Source organism: Pogona vitticeps, chromosome 1 (assembly GCF_051106095.1).
Source record: "Pogona vitticeps strain Pit_001003342236 chromosome 1, PviZW2.1, whole genome shotgun sequence".
Lineage (NCBI taxonomy): Eukaryota > Metazoa > Chordata > Lepidosauria > Squamata > Agamidae > Pogona > Pogona vitticeps.
In genome coordinates, this window is record NC_135783.1 from 99,458,755 (window position 1) to 99,464,754 (window position 6,000).

The following is a 6,000-nucleotide window of genomic DNA, read 5'->3' on the forward strand; positions in this document are numbered from 1 at the left end:
AAGTTGAGTCATGGCACCTGGCCTTCTTATTCAGTTGAAATGTTTCACTACTCATCCAAGTAGCTTCTTCAGTCTGAGGAGAATTGGTAGAAAGATATATCCGGGGTCTCCTACCAACTCTTCTCAAACTAAAGAAGCTACTTGGATGGGTAGCAAAATGTTTCAACCCAATAGCAAAGAAGCCAAGTTGCCGTGACTCAACTTCCAGATATCCTCATGTATTTTTGAGGATAAGGAACTGCAAAATTATTATTCTCACTCTGCAAGGAGGTCAGCTATTTTGTGGTACTCTTAACAAGAGAAGAGAATGAGAATTTTCTGCCAAGGAAGTAAAATTGCACAAATTATGTGATGTGTGAAATTCATGAAAACACAATGACTGCTGCCTTGTTGTATGGATTTTTGGGGACATTTAAGGATCACAAGCATTGGCGGGCTTATCTTATTATTTTTCATACAGTCAGACCATCATTTTGTTTCACTGCATGTATGTGTGTAGGTATGTAGGTGTACACACTTTACTTCTCAAAGGTAAAAGCCAGCTCATTTGCACAGAGACTAGTCAGTAGTCTACCCCAAACTTTTATCCTGATATCTGTCTGGTGCCTCCGAGGATCATGCCACTGAACACTCCATGAAGCTGGTCTAATTGTCAATCATGATTTGCACTTCAATTCACTGATGTGCTGTGACACTGATTACCATGGCTATTTTGTCTCATTTTACATTTCAGTGCTAATTAGCAATTGGAGATGTCACATTGTCAATGGATGACTTGTGGTCAGCACCATATGCCCAATTCTGGTGAGAAAACAGTTTCTGCAAATTAACTTCCCTCTGCTATGGAGTTGGAGGAAACAGCTGGCCCAACATGACGGAATGTTTGCTCTGGATGCCTCACGTTTACCAACAACACAGTCGCCCGGCCATTCTTCCTGTAATACAACCATTTGTGCCAATAAATATAGCTTACTCATCTTGTATTCCTGTTCTGAGATGAATACTACAATTCAGTGATACATTCTGCTGCGATATAGAAAATGCAAATTGCAGTATAAACTCATATTCACAAAAATATTGCTCCTGAATACCAGCACAGATCTGAATGGAGAACATTCACTGGGTATCTGTAACAGAGTTTCAGTGGAAGCAGAACTATTAGTGTCATCTTTATTAGAAAGTAGGTCATTATGTGGGTAATTCTCTGATAGAACTGGGTAAGGCTTCACATGTCTTGGGAACCTGCCATTCTTAATTAGTGTTGAATATATAAATAAGATGTACAAATCTTCTGTAAACACTGTCAATATATTTGGAAACATGAAATACAAGACTCTAGTACTATCACTTCTAAAAATCTACTGACACATTTTCAGCATTAATAATAACTTCCTTTAGATAACATTTAAAGCTCAGCTCAAATTACAGTACAGTATGAAGACCATTTTGATGATCAGTGGACTGTGCTGAAAGGTGTGAGCTGTGACCTTTGGGATGAAGGGAAAGAAGGCAGCTCAGTGCTGGGCAGAAGTGATCCCTGACCGCAGAGATCCAACTGTGATTCTTCTATAATCCCCCCTTTCCCTCAGCATCCTCCAAAGCTATCCCATTCTAGATTTTCTTACGCTCAAGGACAGCTGGGTAGGAGTTTTGCTTCTACTAGGGAAACCACCTCTTCATCTGCTGGAGCTTCTTAGAATTCAAGTCCCAACATTAATGTAATATAAGCTCATTCAGTAAAATTTGGGCCTGGGGAAAGCATGCCCACCCCTAGACATCATTGGGCTGAAACTCCTAGAAGACTGAATCAAACATAGTCAGTGTTTGGATCATGAGAAATGCAACACAATGACATTAGGAGGACCACCTGTTTCCTAGCTCTTATACGATAATCAATAATCATGCACCATCAAGTCTATTCTGACTTATGGCACCGCCTTTCCAGGGTGTTCAAGTTAAAGAATATTCAGAAGTGGTTTATTATACCCTCCTCCTGGGAGCACCCTGGGACTGTGCAGCTTTCCCAAGGCCACACAGGCTGGCTCTACTCCCAGGAGGCACAGAGGGGAATAAAATTCTTTACCTCTGGCTCCACAGCCGGGTACCAATACCACTGAGCAATCCAGCCAACTAGCTCTACAACTTATCAGTATAATGCAAATTCAGGACCACAGGGGTAGGTGGAATAAGGGTTCTATATTCTCATGCAATTTCTGCAACAAATTCAAACAAGAACTCCATTATATTTTGAAGAGAGAGATGACATGAACAAGCTTAATAGCATATTAGTATAGGTGAATATATTTCTACAACCAGTGCCTGACTACTATAGCAGACCCTTTGACTCTATGGGATTTATATAAGTGTTGATTTACCATTCAGCAAAGGATTCAGAGGGTGTACTTTTAGTTTAGACTAGCAATAGGATATTGGCCTATATATTAATTAAAATGTAATCTCAAGGCACCCTAGTTCAAGCAAACTATAGTTAACCTCTCCAAAGTATAAATTTAGCAATTCAAATTACATCTTTGATTTTTCATTACAGATGTCCTTGTACATTTTTCAATATACTAGAGTTGTTCAATAGACCCCAGAAATAGGAATGTGCTTTGCATAGTCTAATGAATGATTAATTTTAAATAATATTGTTATTTTATCAGGAAGAGCGAAAGATCAGGGCACTCCATCAAGCAGTCCTGAAAGGACAAATTTAAGTGACATCCAGTAACAAATTCTCATAGGACTATAAGAAATATGTGTTCACAGAGAGACTGCAGATGTTCAGAGGCATGCCACAATTTCTCCAGTGTGGAGGTCTTTGCACAAAGCCGTGGAAGGAGCGTGTGTTGCTGTGCACAATTAACTACACAGCAAAGGTTATCAACTAACCAGGAGAAAATGATTTCACTTGCTTGTGTGCCTTTTACAGCAGCTTGTTCTGAAGATCTGTAGTGGATCTACTATGTATTAAAAAAGAGATTTTTACTAGAAATTCAAAACTCTACACCAAGCTGCATGAATAAATTTGGGTATTTTATTTATTTACTTTACCTCATTCATAGGCCACTTCTTTCTTAATGAGAGAACTGAAGGACACTCACAATATTATAGGTATCTCAGAGTTTCAAAGTTCTGGTAAAAAAATGTGCTATGTAGTAGAAGTACAGTGCCTCTCATTAACTAAGGTCTCAACAACTCACTCTGGGTCATTTGTAGCAGAAAGAAGAAAATTTTAATTACTTACAGTTTTGAACAGCAAACAACTGACTTCCACAGACAAAAGAGAGGAAAACAGAACCCTCAGCAGAGAGGCAGGGCTCTTTTTGAATTCAGAGGTGGGGAAAAAGCAATTGATGAGTACCGGACTGATTGACAGTCACCCAGCCAAGAAAATTCCTCCCAGTCAAACAAACTGCAGGCATCATGTCAGGCAATAAATAAACAAATAAAATAAAATAAAATAAAGAAGACAAATGTTGTGACATCTTGTGGACAAGTTCACTTCCTCAGACAGCAAAGGTTGTGAGGTTGCAAATAAAGCTCCAACAATAGATTGGGTTGGAAGACACTTGCAAAACTGTAATACAATGTTGATAGGACATTCCAGCATACTTTCAGGAAATCTAATTACATACAGTTTACCAATGCTTAGAAAACTGCTTGAGCCATTTTGCTACTACTGTAGTATGCATCTTGAAAAAACACTAAAAACTAAGGAGATTGAATGTCTTCAGAAAAATGAGTTTAAAAATTGGATTGAATCAGAGATAATCAAGGGGTACCGCAAAGAGCCGGGACACACCCAAAGGACAAAACAATACTTACCATATATTCCTCATATTAAATCTAGCATTTGTGGAGTTAAAATATTTACATGAGAAAAGGGTGATAGGATTACAAGTGGGGAAAGAGAGTGAGAAATTAAGCACCAGTGAAGGAGAAGATGCACTTCACCTTAGAAATGAAAGCTTTCCTGCTTGTCCTGCCACTATTAGTGAAATATCACAGTTTAAATGTTATGGTTTAGAGACTTGTTTCTTCAGTTTTGCAATATCCTGCATGTCCCCTTGAAGCCGCCGCAGATGCAGCAGTACAGACCACTAATATTAGATCCAGCAAAAAGGAGTGAGAAGGGGAGGGGAAAGGGGACAGCAAACCTAAAGCTACGACTGGAAAGTTTTGTCCACCTTTCTTTCCCTTCTTTTGAATAAACCTACTTGCTGTTCTGACTGTGGAAGAGAATGAAGGGAAATTGCAGGCGGGGTGAAAGAAGAATAGATTCCATGCATTGCCATGTTACAAAGAAATTAAACAGGACTGTGCCCCTTGATTTTTAAAATTCCTTCCTTCCCTCCCTCCCTTGTGGCTGCTCTACTAACTGCTCTGCTAAACCTCTGAGAGGTCCTGAGCAGGTGCAGAACAACCCAATTGTGTGAATTCACAGAGACCACGAAGAAGAAGAGGAAAAATAAAGAGAGCACCCAGCTCTGGAGACTCCTGCTGCCCTAAAAAGAAGCTCTTCTGTTCTGCCTGCACCTCAAAACACTTCGGGGCTGGCCTAGATTTCATCATTCGCGATGACCTGAGCTTCTTTTTGGGGTTTTCCTAATGGAAGGATTGTCCCCCTCCCTCCTCACACACCCAAGAGATCTGGAAATGTACAGACATTACCACAGACACAGGGTGGAGTGTCTCAAAGAGTACTGGTCTTTTTCAACTTATTTGGGCATAGATTGGATCTAAGGTCAAGCCCTCATCCCTATTGCAAACACACCTGAGGCCATTTGAAAATATTAATGATAATGCTAATGCTAACACAAACCATAACAGCAACAACAATCTGAACAGAATTAACAAGAATCGTAAAATGTATCAGTCTGATACATATGCAATAATATTATATAAAGCCCAAAATTAGAATTACTTTGCAACTAAAGTAGTTTATTCATTTCAATTACTTAGAAATTACTTTTGCTACTATTACTACCCTTGCAAATAGGAAAATATATGGTGTTATCTCTTGCTCAATTGAGGAGAAAATGGAGGAGAGACTCTCTTTTTTTTAATCTTGAAGTAGTAATAAAATCCCCTGGCATGAGACACTCATTTTCCTCAAGAAAAGGAAATGGCAAACGTTTCTATGCGTATGTTTCTATGAGTGGGTATACATAACCCAGAGAAGTCTCAAAAGGAAATAATGAAAGATGGTTTCAGAACTTTGTTTAGGTGATCACTTTATAATAATGGGGGGGGGGGGGGACTGCTGGATAGCTCAGTGGTTTATGTGTCTAGAGGTTGGAGTTCAATTCCCCGCTGTGACTCCTTGACAGGGGCTGGATTCATTGATCCATAGGGTCCTTTCCAGCTCTGCAGTTCTAAGATTATGCTAAGATTATTATCTCTGTTAAAAGGAAAACATAACCATATATTATTGGAAATGCTTAGAAATATTTGATAAGAAATTATAGATCTCAGAGGCTCTTACCAAATTAATGGTAATGATAATAAGTTTGCTGTTTTATATATATATAAGTGCTGTGTTGCTGAGAACAGCTAAATATGTAGGACATGTTAACAGATCAGACAACTTAAGTTTATAAGGTAAAATCAGAATGAATCTGTCTTTTAAAAAAGCATAGTGAAGAACACTTCTCCCTGCTGAATATGATTGATTAAATAATTAAATTAATGTATCTATAAATCATGAGGAACAATGTGAACCATTACTCATGATGAGAGATGGGCATGAAATGAACCATGAATCAAAAAGGCTGATGAACCAGGCTGATTCGTGGTTCGTTTCATGACCCAGTTTACAGATCTCATTTTGCCAAAGCAAAATAAAAAATAGAACTTTTATCCCTTTGGTGTTTCATTTGCTTTGGCAAAACCAGATGCCTGTCTGCCTGCCCGCTCCCTCCGCATTGCCCTGTCACCTCCACCTGCCTGCCTGCTGCTGCTACCAGTGCTGTGGGTGCCATCATCAGAAACATCATC

At 39.1% G+C, this 6,000-nt stretch overlaps 1 long non-coding RNA gene across 2 annotated transcripts in view; it reads left to right on the top strand.

Annotated features, from left to right (window-relative positions):
- Nucleotides 1-5,367, top strand: part of LOC110069772 (uncharacterized) — a 108,204-nt gene extending 102,837 nt beyond the window's left edge. For both annotated transcript variants that reach the window (XR_013543027.1, XR_012086661.2), the window contains one exon: nt 734-5,367. This is a non-coding gene — a long non-coding RNA (uncharacterized LOC110069772). The remainder of the gene's footprint in view (nt 1-733) is intronic.
- The last annotated feature ends 633 nt before the right edge of the window (nt 5,368-6,000 follow it).